At 38.7% G+C, this 25,881-nt stretch overlaps 1 protein-coding gene across 5 annotated transcripts in view; it reads left to right on the forward strand.

Annotated features, from left to right (window-relative positions):
• Window positions 1-25,881, forward strand: part of LOC139953497 (soluble guanylate cyclase 88E-like) — a 142,069-nt gene that overhangs the window by 49,327 nt on the left and 66,861 nt on the right. For all 5 annotated transcript variants that reach the window (XM_071952917.1, XM_071952920.1, XM_071952919.1 and 2 more), the window contains exon 2: window positions 160-242. The gene's annotated coding sequence lies outside the window, so the exon portion shown is untranslated. The remainder of the gene's footprint in view (window positions 1-159; window positions 243-25,881) is intronic.

The following is a 25,881-nucleotide window of genomic DNA, read 5'->3' on the forward strand; positions in this document are numbered from 1 at the left end:
CACAGGTTTGTTATGTTATGTATGTGGTGAGATACACCAAGTGAGAAGACTGGTCTTTGACAATTACCGATAGTGTCCAGTGTCTTTAACGTAGTGACGTATGGAGCTATTAGTACGGAAGTGTAATCAAGTATTTGTATCTCTCTGATCATATTTTAGCTGGAGGAACTCAGCTACGACTCTCTGTGGACCGCATGATAGACTCGCACACGACGTGAATGAACACTGCCCAACAAATTAAGGTAAACCCATCCTTCAGTTTGCTCATAATTACCGTATTTAATGCATTGTATACCGAGATATTGGTCTTGTTTGCATATCGTTTGTGTGCACTTATTGATTGTAGGTGGAAATGTGGGTATTGCCCAGCAAATCAAGGTTCCCATGATTTAGTTTGCTCGTATTACCGTATTTCATACATTCGTATACTCAGACATTTGTCTGGCATATCATCTGTGTGCACTTATTAATGTCAAGCATAATAGGCTTGTTTATAGCTGCTTTGTTCATAATAACCATAAAGTGTTTAGAGGGGATGTGGATATTGCTCAACAAAAAATTTGCTCGTAATATTGGCGTAGTTCATGCATTTGTACCGAGACACGGGTCTTGCACGTCTTTGGTTTACACTACTGATATCTATATTAGCTGCTCTATATATTTGATATCCGTGAATTATTGGGGTGTACATTGCCCCACAGAATAAAGATAAACTCATGCTTTAGTTTGCTCATGATATCCACGTATTTCATGCATTTGTACCAAGACACGGGTCTTGCATATCGTTGGTGTACACTACTGTTATCTAGCAATAGCTACTTTATAAATTATTAATATGATACTCATGAAGTATGGGGGGGGGGGTGGACATTGCCCAACAAAATTTAAGCTAAACCTTTGCTTTAGTTTGCTCATGATATCCTCGTATTTCATGCATTTGTACCAAGACACGGGTCTTGCATATCGTTGGTGTACACTACTGTTATCTAGCAATAGCTACTTTATAAATTATTAAAGGAACACGTTGCCTTGGATCGGACGAGTTGGTCAAAACAAAAGTGTTTGTAACCGTTTTTTATAAAATGCATATGGTTGGAAAGATGTTTTAAAAGTAGAATACAATGATCCACACAAGTTTGCCTCGAAATTGCGTGGTTTTCCTTCTACTGTGCGAACTAACATGGTCGGCCATTTATGGGGGTCAAAATTTTGACCCCCATAAATGGCCGACGTGTTAGTCGACGAGGTAAAAGGAAAACCACGCAATTTCGAGGCATGTTTGTGTGGATCATTGTATTCTACTTTTACAACATCTTTCTACCCATATGCATTTTATAAAAAACGGTTACAAACGCTTTTCAAAGACCAACTCGACCGATCCAAGGCAACGTGTTCCTTTAATATGATACCCACGAAGTATGGGGGGGGGGGTGGACATTGCCCAACAAAATTTAAGCTAAACCTTTGCTTTAGTTTGCTCATGATATCCTCGTATTTCATGCATTTGTACCAAGACACGGGTCTTGCATATCGTTGGTGTACACTACTGTTATCTAGCAATAGCTACTTTATAAATTATTAATATGATACCCATGAAGTATGGGGGGGGGGGGTGGACATTGCCCAACAAAATTTAAGCTAAACCTTTGCTTTTAGTTTGCTCATGATATCCTCGTATTTCATGCATTTTTACCGAGACACGGGTCTTGCATATCGTTGGTGTACACTACTGTTATCTAGCAATAGCTACTTTATAAATTATTAATATGATACTCATGAAGTATGGGGGGGGGGGGGGTGGACATTGCCCAACAAAATTTAAGCTAAACCTTTGCTTTAGTTTGCTCATGATATCCTCGTATTTCATGCATTTGTACCAAGACACGGGTCTTGCATATCGTTGGTGTACACTACTGTTATCTAGCAATAGCTACTTTATAAATTATTAATATGATACCCATGAAGTATGGGGGGGGGGAGGGGGTGGACATTGCCCAACAAAATTTAAGCTAAACCTTTGCTTTTAGTTTGCTCATGATATCCTCGTATTTCATGCATTTGTACCGAGACATGGGTCTTGCATATCGTTTGTGTACACTTATTGATGTCATGATGTCTAGCTACTCTGTGCGTATAAAGTGTTTAGGGGGGGGGGGGTTATTGCCAAACACAATCAACGTAAACCCTTGCTTTAGTTTGCTCATCATCGTTGTTCATGCTTTTGTACCGAGACACGGGTCTCGCATGTCCTTAGTTTACACTTATTGATATGTAGCTAGCTACATGGTATCCGTGAGTAAGGGGAGGGTGTGGGGGGGGGGGGTGGATGATACTCAACAAAAGCTAGGTAAACCCATGCTTTAGTTTGCTCGTCATGTCCTTGTAGTTCATGCTATTGTACCGAGACACGGGTCTTCCATGCCCTTTGTTTTTTAATTGATATCTAGCTTAGTTACTCTAATATAATTTTATAATATCCCTGATGTATTGGGGGGGGGGGGGTAGGACATTGTCCAACAAAATCAAGGTCAACCCATGGCTTGGTTTGCTCATGATATCCCCGTATTTCATGCATCTGTACCGAGATAAGGTTCATGCATATCGTTGGTGTACACTCATTGACGTCAAGCCTAGCTTCTCTGTAAGGAAGTGTTAATAGAGGTGTGTGGACATTGCCTAACAAAATCAAGGTAAGCCCACGCTTTTTAGTTTGCCCATGATATCCTCGCATTTCATGCATTTGTATCGAGACACGGGTCTTGCATATCTTTGGTGTCACTTATTGATATCTAGTTTAGCTACTTTATAGATATGATATCCATGTAGGGGGGTGGATACTGGCCGACAAAATCAAGGTCAACTAATGCTTTAGTTTGCTCATGATATCGTCGTATTTCGACATGCATGTGTATCGAGACACGGGTCTTGCATATCTTTGGTGTCACTTATTGATATCTAGTTTAGCTACTTTATAGATATGATATCCATGTAGGGGGGGGGGGTGGATACTGGCCGACAAAATCAAGGTCAACTAATGCTTTAGTTTGCTCATGATATCGTCGTATTTCGACATGCATGTGTATCGAGACACGGGTCTTGCATATCTTTAGTGTCACTTATTGATATCTAGTTTAGCTACTTTATAGATATGATATCCATGTAGGGGGTGGATACTGGCCGACAAAATCAAGGTCAACTAATGCTTTAGTTTGCCCATGATATCCTCGCATTTCATGCATTTGTATCGAGACACGGGTCTTGCATATCTTTGGTGTCACTTATTGATATCTAGTTTAGCTACTTTATAGATATGATATCCATGATAGGGGGGGGGGTGGATACTGGCCGACAAAATCAAGGTCAACTAATGCTTTAGTTTGCTCATGATATCGTCGTATTTCGACATGCATGTGTATCGAGACACGGGTCCTGCATATCTTTGCCTTTCACTTATTACTCAAACTGTAGACATCGCAAGTTAGGGTGGGGGGGAAATGTGGATATTTTTACACTTCAGTGCATTCATCTGGTTTTTGGATCATGCTAGGTTACATTTGGCTGCTTGGCCTGTTTGTGGCGACACGTCGGAGAAGCTTATTCCGGTTTCATGTTTCTGATATGAATTGTAGACTTTAAAGGAATGGTACATAATGATGTATTAGTTAAGGGTCAAAAGTTGAAATCGTGGATGTGCATATACGGTTACAATGATATTTTCAATATGGGTAGTATTAAATCAGTGTTTAAAGGCAGTGGACACTGTTGGTAATTACTTAAAACAATCATTAGCATAAAACCTTACTTGGTAACGAGTAATGGGGAGCTGTTGATAGTATAAAACATTGTGAGATACGGCTCCCTCTGAAGTAACGTAGTTTTTGAGAAAGCGGTAATTGTACAAACGTTTGATTTCGAGACCTCAGAATTAGATTTTCAGGTCTCGAAATCTAGCATCTGAAAGCACACAGCTTCGTGTAACAAGGTTTTTTGTTTTCTTTTATTATTATCTTGCAACTTCGACGACGGATTGAGCTCAAATTTTCACAGGTTTGTTATGTTATGTACATGTTGAGATACATCAAGTGAGAAGACTGGTCTGTGACAATTACCAATAGTGTCCAGTGTCTTTAAAGGGATGGTACATAATGAGATATATACGGGTCAAAAGTTGAAATTATGGAAGTGAGTTGTTCATTAGGTGTATTTTGAAACCAGTGTCTAACTTCTCTGTCGAGAGATCACATAGGCTTTCGGTGCTTTGTGGTTTTGTTTATTTAATCATGTTATATTGTTATTCGAGTTTCGAAACGTCAGGTCAATATTTTTTAAACAAACAAACACCCCCTTCCAAATACATAATAAAGCAATTAATAAAAAATATAAAAACACGTACCGAAGTATGAAATTATTTAAGGAATAACAATGAAAATGTAATTAAATTGCACCCCCACACCAAAAAAAAAGATAAAAGAAACAACTAACAGAACAAACAACACAAGACAAAACAAAAAAAATGCAACGCCGCGAACAACTTTAAACCTTTCATGAAATACAGCTCTGCTTTTCGCGTTACTTGAGAGCTTGAGTCGGTTAGGAAGCAGAGTAGATTGGAGAACTAATGATTCGTATGAACTGATTTGCATGATTGATCAAGTTATCGAGGTCCCGACGTTAAAGGGGCTGGGTACTTTTTGTGGGACAAAAAAACACAATGTCCACAGATTTACATTAAACTTACACGGTTTGAAGATAATGGTGGTGGAAAGCATCTCCAAAGAGTGTACTTGCTGAGGTGCTGTAGTTTTTGAGAATTGAGTAAAACAATGTGAACATAGTTTTGGTCTCAGTGATCATGCGACGAAAATTATTTTAGCATGTAAGCAACTTTTTTCATGACATTGTTTTAGTAATTTCTCAAAAACTGCAGCACCTCAGCAACTAATATTTTAAAGGAACACGTTGCCTTGGATCGGACGAGTTGGTCTATAAAAAGCGTTTGAAACCGTTTGTTATGAAATGTATATGGTTAGAAAGATGTTTTAAAAGTAGAATATAGTGATCCACACAAGTATCACTCAAAATTGCACGGTTTTCTTTTTACGTCGCGAACTATCACGGTCGGCCATTTATGGGGGTCAAAATTTTGACCCCCATAAATGGCCGACCGTGTTATTGGACGAGGTAAAAAGAAAACCACGCAATTTCGAGGCATATTTGTGTAGATCATTGTATTCTACATTTACATCATCTTTCTAACCATTTGCATTCTATAACAAACGGTCACAAAACGCTTTTCAAAGACCAACTCGACCGATCCAAGGCAACGTGTTCCTTTAAGGTACACTTTATACTATCATTATTTTCAAACGGTGTAAGTTTAATGTAAATCTGTGGACATTGTGTTTTGTGTTACCATAAGACCCAAATCATTGAAATGCGCAAGACACTATTGGTCATTACTCAAACTACGTGTTTGCATAAAAACTTGCTTCTTAACGAGCAATGGAGAGCCGTTGATAGTGTCAAACATTGTGAGAAACAGCTCCCTTTGGAGTAAATACATGTTTTAGAAGTAGGTAATTTCTCATTCAAATAATAAAAATACTTCAGCTGAAGTCTGACTTAAACTTTTCATCAGAAGTAAGCACACAAAGTAACGCAACGAGGGTGTTTTTCATTCATTATTTTCTTGCAACTTCGATGACCAAATAGGCTAACATTTTCACAGGTTTGTTTTTGTATACATATGTTGGGATACACCAAGTGAGAATACTGGTATTTGACAATTATTACCAAACGTGTCAAGTGTCTTTAAGTATTGAGTGTCTATAGGTTAATTCCTTACCACGTAGGTTACGTCCCATCGAGTATTAGATGGACTTCATATTACACATTTTTCTTGAAATTTATGTGCGAGCGTTAATTACTTCCCCATAGTTACTGATGAGGTATCAGCTGTTGAAGGAGACTGCCCCTTGCAACCAAGTGAGCCCACGTTTGTGTGTGAATGGCCATATGAAATTGTAAACGTATGATAACAAAACACTATAAGAATAATGATTTTTGTCTTTTTCTGCTGGACCCAGTTTTACAACCCTTGTTTTAATAATTAACTAACATTCTTACAGTTGCCATAGTGATGCAGTATAACATATGTTGTCTACATGTGCCTTTTTAAACAGCTTCAATCAGTCATAATGCCAGCTTGTCCATGCATAGCAGTCCCAACCAACTATAGTCAGTCTCGCACGATAGTCACAGCGATAGGACATGTTGCCATCCATAATCTGAAAGCTTTCCCAGGGCGTAGTTGCTCGAAGAATGGCGAACATTAAAGGTACTGTTTTCAGGTCGGAAGCCGAGATTCACGTGTCTTTTGTCCTGGCCAGCCTCCTAACAGCAAAAGGGTCTACCCAGGGGATAGCTTGTCAGTTCGCCTTTGAAACATCTTTTAATAAACTTGAAGTAGCGACTGCCGTTCTCGGGGTTGAGCGCCCTGATTCAATTTCATTCGCCGTTATTCCCGGGGTGGTTTGCCGCCGCCAAATCGATAAGTACATGTATATCCGGTGAAGAAAAGATTAGATAGGTGTAGTGGGCTGCTCTGATGGCTGATTGTCATTGCATCAGGCATGCATGCTTCGTTTTTGGAAGGGCAAGGGCACCAAGGCATATTCTCCTATGGTAATGGGCACCCTAGTATGAGAAAACTGTAGATTTATACTGGAATATTTCAAAGGGCAACGAGGCAATGACCAGGGAACATGGAGGCAATCGAGTTTGTTGCCTCCGTGAAGATGAGTGTTGAACGTTGTAGGTATTATAATAATCTTCTTATATTAGCGCTTGTATCGTATCCGTCACTCAGTGACGCTCAAGGCGCTTCAATATTCAGTCTTTTCCTGCATGGAAATTCCTTTAAATAGCACCCACTAATGGTTTACACGGTTCGGTAGGACATTATGCAGCCAATCAGACCACGGGTCAAACCCCTTTTTCGCTTTTTAACAAGCGCATTACGTCCAATCCGAAAGACGCACCGATAATTGTTAATTGTCTCGCTTGAGGATAACAGGTTCCATGACCAGGGACTCTAAAGGTGATCGGGCATTTTGTTTACACTGCTCCAAAACTAGACAGTTGTACTAGACAGTCTTCTTATCTTTATGTATTTAAACCAAAGTTAAAAGCCCTTTAATTTTGTTTACTTCAACAATTTCATTAAATCTTTTCTGTTTGTGTATTTATTCTTTTGTTTTCTCGCGTTTTGTCTTCTTTCCTGTAATGCGCAACAGAATATATTAATAGGTCACTGCGCAATATAACTGTCCGTGCTGTATCAATACTATTGTTAAAAATTGGTGCATGTATCTTTCTTTGGGGAAGGGGGGGGGGTCTTCCCACATTTCTTGACTTCATCGCAACAGCATATCAATAACCTCACCAATCTTGTTACGGGAAAAATTAACAAATTAATCAATACATAAACCTTGGCCCTAAACCAGACTGATGGGCCGTATCCGAATTAACGGCTACGGCTCCCGCTGGATCGCCGCATCACCATGTAGTGAAATAAAGGACGCCATTAGCAACACCCCTGCGGGTACGATCGTATAGCCACAGCCGTATAGCCACCTATTCGGATATATACGGCCATGGTAAAGCATGTGTTTGGCTTTGGTTATTTTGTGCACACCAATGAAGAATACTGGTCTTTTGACAATTACCAAATCATGTCTAAAGGCTGTGCTTAGTCTTGTGCATAACTATATCGAAAACGAGAGAATAAGTAATTTATGTTAAACTGATTTCACTTTCTTTGAAGATATAGAATGGATTGCGGAACACATTGTAATGACAATCTCTAAATGAGTCGGGATGGTCCAACTCAACGTTTCGCTCAGTATGCTCTGATCATCTTTTAAAAAAGGGAGACAATCAGAGCATACTGATCGAAACGTCGAGTTGAAACCAGCGGTTCTTTTTAGAACCACCCCAACTTATAGATTATCATTGCATGGTGTTATCGCAAATTTGTCTATATTATATTCCCACCAAGCAAAGTTTCGAGTCCTAATTTCCTTTGAATATAATCGTAATAATAATGATGATGACAAAGTTTTATAAAGCGCACATATCCACCAAGGTGCTCATGGCAATATTACAATTAAAACTAAACAAAATTAATCTATACACGATTCTCTGCGTTCACAAAATATTACAAAGATACACCCACATTCCTTTAACACAACCCACTGACATTGCAGATTAAGTTCAATTGAGTGTTAACTGTATCTCGATAGTTGAATGCATCACTTGTATATGTGATTCCGCATTTCTGGATTTAACCATCCAGAGTCTTAGATCAAAGTAGCTATAAGAGTGACTTAGTCAACACTAGACCCATATCACATGGCTTAACGCAAAGCTGTTTGTTAGGCGGGGGTGCAAGCGTGCCTGCAAGGAGACAAGATCACAATTAGTTTGCACTGTTGTTTCCTGTTAAAAGCTTTGGTACTTTTTTACGACACAACACAACATGTCCACAGATTTACATTAAAATAACACAGTTTGAAGATAATGACGAAATAAATTAAGCATGTACAACGTTATTACGCGTCTCAACTGAAAACTATTGCCCTGTGATTTTATTTTATAAGCTGAAATTTCTACAGGTAATTTATGTTACAGACATCTTCATTCACAGTGAGTAGGGATTTATGTCATGGCCACAAACTTGATCTACAAAAGGTATTAAAACCCTCTATTATTGACATTCGTGTATTTTCTCTGCGTAAGCATGAAAACCGTATGCCACCATAAAAGATTGGAAAACGTTGATTGTAAATCATCAACAAATAAGTGTATTATTTTTGCACTGCGCAACTTCAAGATGGACTTTAAAGGGTATGCTATGACTCTGAAAAGTAATGACTCACTTGTAAGACTTAATTACAGCAGCTTTAGATTGTAGGCCTACAACGCTTTTAAAGGCAGTGGACACTATTGGTAATTACTCAAAATAATTGTTAGCATAAAACATTTCTTGGTGACGAGTAATGGGGAGAGGTTGATGGTATAAAACATTGTGAGAAACGGCTCCCTCTGAAGTGTCATAGTTTTTGAAAAAGAAGTAATTTTCCACGAATTTGATTTCGAGACCTCAGATTAAGAACTTGAGGTCTCGAAATCAACCATCTAAACGCATTCAACTTCGTGTGACAAGGGTGTTTTTTCTTTCATTATTATCTTGCAACTTCGACGACCGATTGAGCTCAAGTTTTCACAGGTTTGTTATTTTATGCATATGTTGAGATACACCGACTGTGAAGACTAATCTTTGACAATTACCAATAGTTGTACAAACAAAAGGTGAACAATGCCTTTAAATATATTTTTCCTCTTTACCTATCAACATACGGATTATAATTTACATTTTAAATGATGAATCCTTGCAGTTGGTCATATAGTTTTAGATTTTTCCTTGCAAGCGTTTCGCCATGCACGTTTGCCTTAGGATATACATCAATCAATTAATCATCGTGCATTTGCATACCAAACATTCTAATTGCATATCCCATATGCGCTTAGCAAAGCGAAGGACACATTTATGACAACATAATTTACAGGATTACAAGTGGAAACGACGCAGATTAAAAGATGAGTTTTAAGCTGGCTTCTGAAGATCAGTATAAGGAGTCAAGTGTGTGTCGTTGATAGGGAAGATCATTGTGTAGCTTTGGTGCACATGTGACAAAGCTTATATCACCTAGTGAAGAATGGGATCTAGGAATGTTCAATACGGAAGTTTATTCGATGATCTCAGATGGAATGAGTATGGTTTGACACAACAAGTCTCTTACATGCACTTCGGCTAGACCATGAACTGCTTTCAATGTCAATCGGATAGTTGTTTGAAAGTTGGCTGTATTTTGAAGATCAGTCATAGGGAGTTTTCGATTCAGAACGGGAGGAGGGAGGGGACGGTAAGGGAGAATTGCAATCAGTTTGCTTTTAAACATATGAGAAACGGCTCCCTCTGAAGTGACATATTGTTCGAGAAAGAAGTAATTTTCCACGAATTTGATTTCGAGACCTCAGATTTAGAGTTTGAGGTCTCGAAATCAACCATCTAAAAAGCACACAACTTCATGTGACAAGGGTGTTTTCTTTCTTTCATTATTAGCCCCAAACATCGACGACCAGTTGAGCTCAAATTTTCACAGGTGTGTTATTTTATGCATACGCTGAGATACACCAAGTGAGAAGACTGGTCTTTGACAATTACCACTAGCGTCCAGTGATTTTAAACTTAAACTTACAGCGTTTGAATATGGTTTGAAGATAGTGATGGTAGAAAGCTTACCAAAATATATTACTAGCTGAGATGCAGTAGTTAAAAAAAAAAGTAAAACAATGTCATGGAAACACGTTTTAAATGCTAAAACGATTTTCTGTAGATACTAAAATGTTTTCGTAAACGATTTTCTGTAGATACTAAAATGTTTTCGTGACTTGTTTTACTAATTTTCTCAACAAAAAAAACAAAAAAAAACTACAGCACCTCGGCAAGTAATATTGTATAGAAAGCTTGTTGCCATTATTATTTTCAAACTGTGTGAGCTTGTAGTAAGTCTGTGGACATGATGAACCGTGTCCTACACAAAGTACCCATCGACCCTTAAAGCCAGTGGACACTATTGGTAATTGTCAAAGACTAGCCTTCACAGTTGGTGTATCTCAACATATGCATAAAATAACAAACCTGTGCAAATTTGAGCTCAATCGGTCATCGAACTTGCGAGATAATAATGAAAGAAAAAACAACCTTGCCACACGAAGTTCTGTGCGTTTAGATGGTTGATTTCGGGACCTCAAGTTCAAAACTTGAGGTCTTGAAATCAAATACGTGGAAAATTACTTCTTTCTCGAAAAACTATGGCACTTCAGAGGGAGCTGTTTCTCACAAGGTTTTATACCATCAACCTCTCCCCATTACTCATCACCAAGAAATGTTTTATGCTAATAATTATTTTGAGTAATTACCAATAGTGACCACTGCCTTTAAAAGCGTTGTAGGCCTACAATCTAAAGCTGCTGTAATTTTAGTCTTACAAGTGAGTCATTACTTTTCAGAGTCATAACATACCCTTTAAAGTAAGGAGTAATCTTTCTCGAGTAGCAGATCCCCACGGAGGAACGTAGCCATCCGTGAGGGATACATCAAATAAATCCTTATAAGATTGAGTCAAGTTGAAGGTCAATATCAGTACACCTTTGACAATCGGATGTAATATAACTCGGATGATCGTGTATGTCTTCGAGTGTAAAAAATGCACGTCGAAGATCAACTTCGAAGTGACGTGTTTGTTTGCAAGTATAATTATATACTGTGTTGGTTTGCGGTAACGCCAAGTGTATAATATTAATAATACTTGCTGGGCAACGGTAATAATAAAAGTGAATCTTATATAGCGTGCTTGTCCGTCACTCAGTGACGCTTAAGGTGCTTTAAAGACAGTGTACACTATTGGTAATTTTCAAAGACCAGTCTTCTCACTTGCTGTATCTCAACATATCCATAAAATAACAAACCTGTGAACATTTGAGCTCGATTGGTCGGCGGAGTTCCGAGATATGACAGAAAAAACATCCTGGTCACACGAAGTTGTGTACATTCAGATGCTTGATTTCGGGACCTCAAATTCTAAACTTGAGGTCTCGAAATCAAATTCGTTGAAATTTACTTCTTTCTCGAAAACTACTCCACTTCAGAGGGAGCCGTTTCTCACAAGGCTTTTTTTTACTATCAACGTCTCCCCATTGACCGTGTTAGTTAGCAACGTAAAAGTAAAACCACGCACAAACGGTTATAAACGCTTTTGATAGACCAACTCGTCCGATCCAAAGCAACGTGTTCCTTGAAGTAATACACATACGAGGAGAACAGCAAAAACAGGCCTACACTTGACACACACGGTTTAAAAGACAGAATATAATTTTGTTACAGACAAGTAAAAAAAACAAAAAAAAATGCTGTATTATATTGATTTTGAAAAACATCACAAAATATCAAAGATGTATAGTGTATATACAATCATAATCTGGTATAACTTAAAGGCAAAGTCGGGGATGAATTTGAGCTCAATCGGTCTTCGAACTTGCGAGATAAAAATGAAAGAAAAAACACCCTTGTCACACGAAGTTGTGTGCGTTTTGATGCTTGATTTCGAGAGCTCAAATTCTAAACCTGAAGTCTCGATATCAAATTTGTTGAAAATTACTTCTTTCTCGAAAACTACATTAATTCAGCGGGAGCCGTTTCTCACAATGTTTTATACTATCAACCTCTCCCCACTACTCGTTACACAGAAAGGTTATATTCTAATAATTATTTTGAGGGAATTACCAATAGTGTACACTGCCTTTAATATAATTGATAACACGCTGATGCTTTTTATTGTATTTAACCTTCGTTTTTAATGTACCGATATATTATTTCAAAGATGGTTTCCCCAAGTCCTCTTAAAGCCGCATGATACAACGTTTAATTGCGCACTATCAAGACCTTGAGCACACTCTACTTTAATTAGAATGATGAACGGTGAACCTAATAAGTGACTGGCCGACTGAGGCCACGGGTCTTGGGCTTATTGTTGAGTGTTGAGTGCTTTTAAGATTTATATTTTGTTAAAGTGCTTATAAGTGTCTGTGCTTATGGTTGTATAAGGTATTTGTTGATGTAATTGAAACAAGTCAGAACCTTATTTCTAGCAAATCCCACAGTTCTCGCAATCGACATTCTTCTTGTGCTTCCCAAAGTTGCCCCTCCACAAATTCGCCCAATCAAAATCACCGTCAGCAAGCTCGCCCTCTATGTACGAACTCGCCCCTAACAATGTCGCCCCCATAAAGTCGCCCCCGCGTTTCAATCGCCCCCTTCGACAAGATCAAAGCGCTAAGTTGAGCAAACCAATCGAACTTTACTACAACATCCTTTGATAAAAATACGTTTAAGAATATTTTTCTTAACTGATAGAGAGTTTATGGAAAGGTTTGCGATAAATCTGTAACTCTAAATGAGTTGAGGTGATTCTGGAAAGAACCGTTGCTTTAACTCGACGTTTCGATCAGTATGCTCTAATCGTCTTCTGGTAGAGAGTTACAATTTGTTAATGTATTATTATTGGAGGCTTTTCCCTTTTAGGGAGCATCAGAGGTGACAGTCCGGCTGTGAGTGCAGTTGAGTGTGCTTTCAGATAGGCCTTATACAAATAAAGCCTTTTGTTTTCATTTTTTTTTTATTTTTTTTTTTTTTTATTATGAGTGAGAAATTACCTCTTTCTCAAAAACTATACGTTACTTTGGAGGGAACCTTTTTCACAATGCTTTATACTATCAACAGCTCTTCATTGCATTTAGTTTGTCTACTGATAACAACAATTTATATGCCAATTGAGGCTCCAACTGGACAGTTTGTTACCATTTTGTTTCCGTAATGACTGCAACAGGACAATAGGTTACTCGTCAATTTAGACAAAATCCATCGTGCAGAACCGAATGATTCTAGGAAAGCGTAAAATATAAACGTGAATATAAAAAAAATATATATAAAAAAAAACTCGGTGTAGAATGATTGATATTACATTAGCATTTTTGATTCCAGGTTCGTGTCAAAAGCATGTTCTGAATCGAATGAAACAATTTCTAATTTTCCCCGTTTGGATCCCATGAGGTTGACCGTCTTTCCTTTCATCGCTTGTCAATTAAAAACATATCAGTGAGAGAGTGCAATGCCTTATTGCATTAACTCATGTCCGACTGTTACTAGAGTCAATTTAATGTAGCCATGTGATGCAGTTGCCTTTTAAGGATAATGGTTATGTTGAAAATGTGTTTCATTGGTTTTTTTTTTTTGTGTATCGTTTGTGTGTTTCTTTCTAAAAACATTGTCATGCCACGTAAAGCATTTTTTTTTTTTTTTACTAGTAACACAAACACAAAATTAAAATAAATAATAATTGTTTCTTTGCACATTTCATTGTGTACTTTGCAATGAGCATTATTTGACAATAATCATGAGTCGCCCCCTTCGAAAATACCAAAGCGCTAAATTGAGCAAACCAATGGAACGTTACTACAATATCATTTTGATACAAACACGTTTAAGAATATTTTTCTTAAAGGAACACGTTGCCTTGGATCGGACGAGTTGGTCAAAACAAAAGCGTTTGTAACCGTTTTTTATAAAAAGCATATGGTTGGAAAGATGTTTTAAAAGTAGAATACAATGATCCACACAAGTTTGCCTCGAAATTGCGTGGTTTTCCTTCTACTGTGCGAACTAACATGGTCGGCCATTTATGGGAGTCAAAATTTTGACCCCCATAAATGGCGGACGTGTTAGTCGACAAGGTAAAAGGAAAACCACGCAATTTCGAGGCATGTTTGTGTGGATCATTGTATTCTACTTTTACAACATCTTTCTACCCATATGCATTTTATAAAAAACGGTTACAAACGCTTTTCAAAGACCAACTCGACCGATCCAAGGCAACGTGTTCCTTTAACTGGTAGAGCGTTTATGGAAAGGTTTGCGGTAAATCTCTAACTCTAAATGAGTTGAGGTGAATCTGGAAAGAACCGTTGCTTTAACTCGACGTTTCGATCAGTATGCTCTAATCGTCTTCTGGTAGAGAGTTACAATTGTTAATGTATTATTATTGGAGGCTTTTCCCTTTTAGGGAGCAACAGAGGTGACAGTCCGGCTGTGAGTGCAGTTGAGTGTGCTTTCAGATAGGCCTTATACAAATAAAGGGTTTAGGCCTTTTGTTTTCATTTTTTTTTTTTCAAATGGGGTGGGCCCATTTCGAACAGCAGACAAATATTGAGTAATTTTGTACACATGTGGACACTGCATGCCGACGAACGATAAGCTTTTCCTTTTCTGCGTTTTGATTGGTCCGAGGTGATGTTTGTCAGTTGCATCAACGTCACCTCGGACCAATCAATACACATTATATTGAAAGCTATGTCACTACACGTTTAACCAAAGCAATTGTTTCTATGGAAACCGCTGGTTCACAAAAAGCAAGTACATGTCTATATCGCTGCGGATAAAAACAAGTGAAAAGTATAACTTGAAAACTACCAGAACTTTTTGATCTGTATTCAACAGTAACTCGTCAATCCACGAGTTCAGCAACACCTTCCATTATTCAAAATCGATTTACCTGTTAATGAGTCGATGGGGTATCCGATTGCATTGCAACATAAGTTACTGCGAATTCTATCTTTTCCGGTTGTTTCGTGTGTCCAACTCAGCAACCCCCCCCCCCCCCCCTCCCCCGGGTGATCTTGCTCCAACAGCAGCGAAACTGACTCCAGGTTGGTTGTGGTGATCAATTACCACTAACTGTTTCCGATAAGGATTTAATTATTTGGATCCACCTGTGTGGTTGGCAGTAGACCTACATAAAGTTGCCGGTTTTGTCATTGGTTTACGCAAAGATATGTTCTTCCTCGATTGCCATACATGTATAATGAAGTTCAATTAATACAGGTCAACTTAAAACAGAGTGTCACATTCTTTCTCGAAAACTGCGTTATTTCAGAGGGAGCTGTTTTATTCTATAAACAGCTTCCCATTACTCGTTACCAAGTAAGGTTAATGCTACGTACACTGCGACACAAAAGTATCCATCCGTGTTAAAGTCAAGACCGTTATATATGCCTACATCCGTATGGACTAAATAAGCGGGCATTGCTGTTTCGGGCTTAGTGGTAGGTGACAACGGCCTCTAATTGTATCCCACACCTTGAAGTGGCCTTCTTGCGACGTGCATGTAAAACAAAAATAGCAAATAACAAATAATATAAAAACTACTTTAACAAGTGATTATGATCATTTTGTTTTTAGTACTCCAATGGTGACAATTTAAGTTCCCCATGTGACTTATGTGACTTTCTAAATTCCTTGCTTACAGTCGTTTTATCATTCCTCGAATACCGACTTTACATAAACGTATACATACTACGTTGTAAATCAAAGAGTCTGAATTAGCTTCTTCGTTTATCCACAAACCTCACAACGCATAAATCATTTTCAAATTCCAACCTAGATATAGTACGGTTCAATAAACACATACACATTGTGGACGCAAGTGACATCCAAGATCTTCTAACTTTATGACATATATCACATTCTTAAAGGGCTGGGTACGTTTTGTAGGACACAAAAGACAATCTTTACAGATTCACACTGAACTTACACTGAAGATAGTGGTGTTAGAAAGCTCCCCTTACAACTTGCTGAGGTGCTATAATTCTTGAGAAATATGCAAACAAAAAAGTCACGAAAATAGTTTTCGTCTCTAGAGACGAAATTAATTGTTGGTTTGTTACACCGCTCTCCTGGAAACATCGCTCTGTGCTTTCACTTATTTCTCAAAAATTTGACGTCTAATGAAGTTGAAATGTCTACAGGTAAATTATATTACGTACATCGTCATTTGACACTCACAGTGAGTAGGGAATCATGTCATGGCCCAAAATATGATCTACAAAAGGTATCAAAATACTTTAAAGACAGTGTACACTATTGGTAATTGTCAAAGATCAGTCTTCTCACTTGGTGTTTCTCAACATATGCATAAAATAACAAACCTGTGAAAATTTGAGCTCAATCGGTCATCGAAGTTGCAAGATAACTATGAAAGAAAAAAAACACCCTTGTCACACGAAGTTGTGTGCGTTTAGATGGTTGATTTCGAGACCTCAAGTTCTAAACTTGAGGTCTCGAAATCAAATTCGTGGAAAATTACTCATTTCTCCGAAACTAGGTTACTTCAGAGGGAGCTGTTTCTCACAATGTTTTATACCACCAACCTCTCCCCATTATACTCGTTACAAAGTAAGGTTTTATGCCAATAATTATTTTGAGTAGTGCCAGTGCCTTTAAAGGCTTCTTGGTACCCGCCTTTTCAATATATCTTACAACAACAAACACAAGCGCAGAATATATGATTAATTGACGGGAAGCAGGTATAGTGCGCTGGTCACTGTACAGTGTATAAAATTGAATGGTCTGCTTCGGGGCACATGTGAGTTGAGGTATACCGTTTATTTAGTCCGTTAAATGATTCGTGTACTCTGTCAGCAGTACAGCACCTCAGTAAGTAAACTTTCAAGGGAAGCTTTCTACTATCATAATCTTCAAACTGTGTAAGTTTGTGTTTTGTGTTAAGAAAAAGTACATAGACCCTTTAAAGACATTGGAGACTATTGGTAATTATTCAAAATAGCTTTTAGCAAAAAAACAAACACGTTAAACTTGGTAATGAGCAAAGGAGAGCTGTTGATATAGTGTAAAAAATAATTGTGGGAAACGGCTTCTTAAGACTTGTCTCTAGTACCAATCCCGTGCCATCCCCAGGAAACTACTGTTTTGTGATGCTCTGCATTCCAAAACCTGTTCTGACGGCGAGCGCACACTGTACTGTATGCTACGGGGTTGTTTCATAGTAAGTTGAGGTAATAGCTTAGGGACCTCTCACACGAGAATGGGACTTGAATCAAGTCTACGGCTTCTTCTGAACTAACGTAGTTTTTTTATGCTACGGGGTTGTTTCATAGTAAGTTGAGGTAGCTGAGGGACCTCTCACACGAGAATGGGACTTGAATCAAGTCTACGGCTTCTTCTGAACTAACGTAGTTTTTTTATGCTACGGGGTTGTTTCATAGTAAGTTGAGGTAGCTGAGGGACCTCTCACACGAGAATGGGACTTGAATCAAGTCTACGGCTTCTTCTGAACTAACGTAGTTTTTTTATGCTACGGGGTTGTTTCATAGTAAGTTGAGGTAGCTGAGGGACCTCTCACACAAAGCTTCTTCTGAACTAACGTAGTTTTTTTTTTTAATATTTCATTTCTCAATCAAATAGTTAAAATACTTTAGGCCTCAAGCCTTTTAATATGAATCTGAAACAAGCTAAGTTTGTGCACAATGGTGTGTTTTTCATTGTACTCTCGTAACCTTAATGACCAAATGAGTCAGTATTTTTCACAGATTCGGTGTTGAAAGCCTATGTTGCGATACACCAAGGGAGTATTTGACAATTTTCCCAAACGTGTCCGTATTGGTGTTGTCACTCAAACACCACCAATACTATACAGGAATTTATATCTCACGGGTGTTAGGATGATATCACTTGAAAATTGATCTACAAAGGGTATCAAAACCCTTTAATATACGTAATGCATGACATTTCCAGTCAGGGAGCTGGTCTCTCTACGTAGGCGAGTCAAACTGTCCATTCATCACAATCAGTGATAAAATATGCACACACGAAACTGTCTGATTAATTGTACTCGGTGCGTTTACGCAAAAAAAAAAACCCAAACTCATCACAAAAGACTCTTTCGGTGACGCAGCAGTGTTCTTTTATCGGGAATAAACAGCTGCCTGATGTATTAATACCCAATCATTTGTCCAGTTTCTTGATAATTGACAGCAGAACACAGAGGAGAAATCCCCTCCATACTGGTTTCAAAATGAACACTCGATATTTGTGTCACCATGGCACCGTCGTAAATAAAGCAATCCGGAAATTAGTCGACGTAAGACAATATTCGCCAATTTGTCTTCTATTATTAAACCGCAGTGTATCAGTATTCCGTAGCTATCGAATTCAAAAGGTAGACTTGACCAAGTCACCCTTTTGGGGTGAAGGTTGTTGCTGTTTTCTCCCACGTGATTCCCCCTTTTAAGTCTTCCTCATTGGCTGATAAATAACTTGTTGTCCATCTTCCCATCCTTGATGTTGTTCTAATTGTGTAAGCAATTTTTGGGGGACCAGTATTTCGTAGCTCTCAAACTCGTATGGTAGACGTGACCAAGTGTCACCCTTGTGATGAAGAAGTTGTTTTTGCCCTCTCCCTTTCCCCACAAATATTCCCTTTTTTAGTCTGCTTCATTCACTAATTAATTACTTGTTATCCATCTTCCCACCCTCAATATTGTCCTGTGTGTTTCCTTCTTATTGGGCCAGTATTTACTACCTCTTAAATTCGAATGGTAGACTTGACCAACTTTCACCCTTTGGAGGAGAAAGTTGCTTTTTGCCTCTTCCTTTTCCCAACAGATATCTCCCCTTTAATTGACCTGCCTCATTCGCTAATTACTTGTTATTTAGATCACCTTCTCACCCTTGATTTTGTCATATGTGTTTCAATCTTCTAGGATCAGTATTTCGTAGGTCTCAAGATCGAATGCTAGACTTGACCTGTTGACCAAGTGTCACCCTTTGGAGGAGAAAGTTGTTTTTTGCCTATTCCTTTTCCCAACAGATATCTCCCCTGTTATTGACCTGCCTCATTCACCAATTAATTACTTGTAATCCATCTTCCCACCCTTGATATTGTCTTTTGTGTTTCAATCTTCTAGGATCAGTATTTCGTATGTCTCAAGATCGAATGGTAGACTTGACCAAGTGTCACTCTTTGAATGAGGAAGTTGTTTTTTTGCCTCTTTTTTTTCCCAACAGATATCTCCCCTGTTATTGACCTGCCTCATTCACCAATTAATTACTTGTAATCCATCTTCCCACCCTTGGTATTATCTTTTGTGTTGTAATCTTCTGAGATAAGTATTTCGTAGCTCTCAAAAGAATATTTTAAGAGAAAAGGGTAATTTTTCACCCCGAAATATTTCCATTTTAGTAATTGAAAGTCCCAGTTTATAGGTAGACAAGTAAAAACAAAATCGTAGACGTTTTCGATAACTTTACTGTGAAATTATTCCTCGTTTTGCAACCGAATACTGCCGCAACCAATCTCTAACAACACAACATAACGGAAACAATACGAAACAGCTGCCTCTGATTGCAATTGGAAACTGAAGAATGTCATTTATCGAGAGACTGACAGGTGCGATACCTGCAACAAATCAAAATGATTACATTCTGTTGTGTACCAGCGGGGTTCGTTGTTTCACGGTATCATCTTTCGTTGATTTAATAGCAGTAGTGTATATTAATGAAAGGACGTGCCCTATCCGAATCAGTGATTTGACGCTGGTTAAGCTTGCGAACCATGGCATACGAGAGGTATGTCTATAAGCCTCGCCAAAACAACAACCACAACAATAACACAACAACATCAACCTTTTTGTTTTTACCCATACACCGATATGTGTTAGCACTGTATACCCAGTACTTTCCCGGGTGGGATTCGAACCCACGACCCTTGCAATTCTAGAGCAGTGTCTTACCAAATAGACTACTGAGATTTCCCGGTAGCTATAAAGAGGCAGTTCGAGTCCTTTTATCCCCTATGCAAATTAATCATCTCTTGCAACAACAACAACAACAGCAACAACAACAACAACAACACCAACACCAACACCAACACCAACACCAAAAATAACAACAACGGCAACAGGAACGGCAACGGCAGCGACAGCGACAGCGACAGCGACAGCGACTACTTGTGTGATCGTTAACAGAGAGAGGAAATAGTTGTCAGGTTACTTATTCAAATACTCCCCTACACGGATAAGGTTATACATACCACACAAATATAGCTGTTTTTTGAAAAAACTTCCCTAAGTACTACCGTGATAATCTTCTCGTACAATTTGCACACTTTCACATGTCACTATTCCCCCTGTGTAAGCTCTAATTGTTGAGAGAATGCTCTCAAATCAAGAACTAACCTTGTTATCAGTTCACAGAGGGAGTACTGTTTTCAGAGACCATTTGTGTCTGGTTACTTATTCATTTGCTCTCCTACCTCTATATATAGGGCAGCAGATGCCGCACAAATAACACGTTTTCATCTGTAACTCTTTCCTACGTACTACCGTAACAATCTTTATACTGCTTATAGAGCTAACACACTTTCACCTGTTCACTATTCACTGTGTAAGCTCTAGTCTGAGTGTTGAGAGAATTCTCTCGAATCGGGAACTAACTTTGTTATCGTTTAACAGAGCAAGTACTGTTTTCAGGTACCAATTCCGTCTGGTGGTTACTTATTCATATGCTCTCCTACGTATATAGGGCAGTAGATACCGCACACATAACACGTTTTCATCTGCCAATCTTCCCTACGTACTACCGTAATAATCTTGTGTACAATTAAAATACTTTCACCTGTCACTCTTACCTGTGTAAGCTCTTAGTGTTGAGAGACTGCGTTCGAATCGGGAACTAACTTTCTTATCATTTACAGAAATAGTACTGTTTTCAGATACTAATTCCGTCTGGTTACTTATTCATATGCTCTCTTGCCTATATAGGGCAGTAGATACCGCACAAATAACACGTTTTCATCTGTCAATCTTTCCTACGTACTACCGTAATAATCTTGTGAACAATTAACACACTTTCACCTGTCACTTTCACAGTAGAGAACGCTCTCGAATCGGGAACTAACTTTGTTATCATTCTCAGAGAGTACTGCTTTTAAATACCAGTTCTGTCTGATCACTTATTGATGTTACTCTCCTATACTTGCATTGTACAGAAAACAGTGTACAATTAGCACGTTGTTATATGTCAATCTTCCCTGGCTGCCATAAGAATGTTGAGAATTCGAACCTATTACTGTTAAAGACAGTGGACACTATTGGTAATTGTCAAAGACCAGTCTTCTCACTTTGTGTATCTCAACATATGCATAAAATAACCAACCTGTGAAAAATTGAGCTCAATTGGTCGTCGAAGTTGCGAGATAACAATGAAAGAAAAAACACCCTTGTCACACGAAGTTGTGTGTGTTTAGATGGTTGATTTCGAGACCTCAAATTCTAAATCTAAGGTTTCGCAATCAAGTTCGTGGAAAATTACTTCTTTCTCGAAAACTATGTCACTTCAGAGGAAGCTGTTTCTCACAATGTTTGATACCATCAACATCTCCCCATTACTCGTCACCAACATCTCCCCATTACTCGTCACCAAGTAGGGTTGTATGCTAATAATTATTTTGAGTAATTACCAGTAGTGTCCACTGCCTTTAAGTAAACCTGCATCTGAGCTGTGTTGGTTGTGGCGATTCGATGAACATAAATCGTTATTATCATTCGTGTATTTACACGTGCAAAGTCAACCGTGGCGTGTCATTGCCCAGTGGTTGAGAGCACCTGATTCAAACTCTGGTGTTTTGATCAGCAGAGTGTGGGTTCGAGTCCCGGTCTTAACATGGTGTGTTGTGGCCGAGTGGTTTAGCACACATGACTCATACTCTGGTGTTTCTGATCAGCAGAGTGTGGGTTCGAGTCCCGGTCTTGACATGGTGTGTTGTGGCCGAGTGGTTTAGCACACAAGACTCGTACTCTGGTGTTTCTGATCAGCAGAGTGTGGGTTCGAGTCCCGGTCTTAACATGGTGTGTTGTGGCCGAGTGGTTTAGCACACATGACTCATACTCTGGTGTTTCTGATCAGCAGAGTGTGGGTTCGAGTCCCGGTCTTAACATGGTGTGTTGTGGCCGAGTGGTTTAGCACACATGACTCATACTCTGGTGTTTCTGATCAGCAGAGTGTGGGTTCGAGTCCCGGTCTTAACATGGTGTGTTGTGGCCGAGTGGTTTAGCACTCATGACTCATACTCTGGTGTTTCTGATCAGCAGAGTGTGGGTTCGAGTCCCGGTCTTAACATGGTGTGTTGTGGCCGAGCGGTTAAGAGCACCGGATTCGTTTTTGATCAGTAGAGTGTGGGTTCGAGTCCCGGTCTTGACACGGTGTGTTGTGGCCGAGTTGTTCAGCACACATGACTCATACTCTGGTGTTTCTGATCAGCAGAGTGTGGGTTCGAGTCCCGGTCTTGACATGGTGTGTTGTGGCTGAGTGGTTAAGAGCCCGTATTCAAACTCTGGTGTTTCTGATCAGCAGAATGTGTGTTTGAGTCCCGGTAGTGACACCTGCATCCTTCAACAAGACACTCAACCATGATGCTTCGTCCTTCGGATTGGACGTAAGGCCGCTGGTCCCGTGTGTGCTATGTAACACACGTAAAACGAACTAGTGCATTTAATAACAATTACATAAAGGAGAAGGTCTCACAATCCACACGTAGTCCCACATACTTTACATGAAAATACTAAATGTTTGAGCACATTGAGCGTCACTGAGTGACGGGAGCGCTATAAGAATCGACTTTTATAATTATTTAATTGGCAAAATTTGAGACCGCTCACAAAGGGCTATATTGTAAGCCATCGGAGGTTGTTGAATCAAGTCTTAAGTTAATTTTTTTCAAGCACAAACTACTAAACATTACCCTCTGTCAGTATGTCCTTCGTGGTTTATAATTGAATTTTATGGTAGAAGTCAACGTCTCTTCTCACGTACAGCTCGTTCTCAGCATATTACATCTATCTTACAAGAACGCCACACTGGCTCTCGATCGAATTAGGTATCGCGTATAAATCAAATCTCGTGTCTTTCGAAGCTCTTCATGTCCTGTCTCATGTCTTCGACATAAATACATTCATGTTCGTCCACTTAGTTCTGCTGGGCAATCCCTACTGACTCAAACTACCTTTTCCAATAAAATATTGTCATGGTCAAAGAGCATTCCACTTCATTGAACCTTCGGTTTAGAACGACTTACATTACGTATTAATGAAAAAGTTTGCGATAACACCATGTAATGGTTCTGAAAAAGAACCGTTGGTTTCAATTCGACGTTTCGATCAGTATGCTCTGATCGTCTTCTGGAGAAAGCTGTTCATCTTCATTTGAGGCGAGCTGACTCTCTCCAGATTTGCAAGGGATTTATTTAGACCAAATTGTTTGGTTATTTTCTTTTGATGTAACAATTGCTTCTGTTTTCACTTGTTATGTTTTGTGTTGCGCAAATAGGCTCCTGCATTATGGGCCACCAAGAGCTCGCTCCGCGGCAATGAAGTTAAAGGAACACATTGCCTTGGATCGGTCGAGTTGGTCTTTGAAAAGCGTTTGTAACCGTTTGTTATAAAATGCATTTGATTAGAGGGGTATTTTAAAAGTAAAGTATAATGATCCACACAAGTATCACTCGAAATTGCACGGTTTTCCTTTTACCTGGTAGACTAACACGTTTGGCCATTTATGGGAGTCAATTTTTTGACTCCCATAAATGGCCGACCGTGTTAGTTCGCAAAGTAAAGGGAAAACCATGCAATTTCGAGGCACATTTGTGTGGATCATTGTATTCTACTTTTAAAATATCTTACTAACCATCTGCATTTTATAACAAACGGTTTCAAACACCTTTCAAAGACCAACTCGACCGATCCAAGGCAACAAAAAGTAGTGTATTCCCAGCCGATTATCTACCTTTCGCCCAAATTAGAGAGTTCTTTTCAGAACTGAGAATTTGTCTCCAAAAGATCTGAAAAAAAATATATATATATATACACTCTGCGGTAAATAGAAAATAATTATACACGCCTAGCAAGCAGTTCTCTAAAGAGCAAACTCTACCTGGCAAGTAGATACACACATGGTGTTACCACAAACCAAATATAAAGCAAGACAGTTCTCTAAAGAGCAAACTCTACCTGGCAAGTAGATACACACATGGTGTTACCGGAAACTAAATATAAAGCAAGACAGTTCTTTAAGAGCAAACTCTACCTGGCAAGTAGATACACACATGGTGTTACCACAAACCAAATATAAAGCAAGACAGTTCTCTGAACAAACTCTACCTGGCAAGTAGACACTATGGTGTTACTGGAAACCAAATATAAAGCAAGACAGTTCTCTAAAGAGCAAACTCTACTTGGCAAGTAGACACATACATAGTGTTACTGCAAACTAAATATAAAGCAAGACAGTTCTCTAAAGAGCAAACTGTCTACCTGGCAAACAGATACGCACATGATGTTATCGCAAACCAAATTATTATGTCGTCATAAAATAATATTATCAGTGTGAAATTATTCTATACACTTACGTAGATATTATACTTCAGTGGATTGTCTAAAAAGTTAAGTTGTAGAGAATAGGTCAACTTTTAAGAATAAGAATAGTGCAATGCACTCATAGTTTGAGCGTTGATGAAAACAAGTCAATTTAACTCGAGAGAAAAAAAACCTACTCATGGCTGTTTAATCTATTAACTCGTGATGCCTTTGTGTAGCTGAACGATCACCATCTGTACGTCACGTGAATATATAACATGACCATCAATCTATGTGACTCATTAATGCATCCCATCAACTTTACCAATCATCTTCCATTGTCAGCTAGCACTCATTGTGTCCATGCAGGCCAATTAACTTAATCGTCTCTTTATAAATAACATAACATGATCATGAGCTTTGACATTTTGTTAGTTTTGCATTTGGGTTGAAGAATTGTTATTTAGTTGTTTACTCTTTGTATCGATGTGCAACGTACTGTAGACTATTGCTTTGTACTCAAAATAGCTGTGAGGGTAAACAATTACTTGGTAACGAGTAATGGAGAGCTGTTGATAGTATAAAACATTGTGAGAAACGGCTCCCACGTGAGTTTTTTTTAGAAAGAAGTAATTTCTCAGTTGCTAAAAATGATGAAAGAAAAAACACCCTTGTTGGACGAATTTGTGTGCTTTCAGATAAGAATAAAATACTTCTAGCTAGAAGTATTTTATGTTTTAAGTGAGAAATTACCTCTTTCTCAAAAAGTATGTTACTTCAGAGGGAGTCGTAAGGACACCTGATGAGCGGTCATCAAACGTTTCTGATTGAACATGTTTAATTATGGTTCACTTGTTATTCAACTTGACTGACTGACAACTCGACAGGTAGAGCAACATACCTCGTTGCTGGCCAAGGGATGAGCAAATACGCATTAACTCGTAGAGAAACATCATTTAATGCGTTAGACTGCTGTTCTAGAACTGTGTTGATCCC

Source organism: Asterias amurensis, chromosome 22, assembly GCF_032118995.1.
Source record: "Asterias amurensis chromosome 22, ASM3211899v1".
Lineage (NCBI taxonomy): Eukaryota > Metazoa > Echinodermata > Asteroidea > Forcipulatida > Asteriidae > Asterias > Asterias amurensis.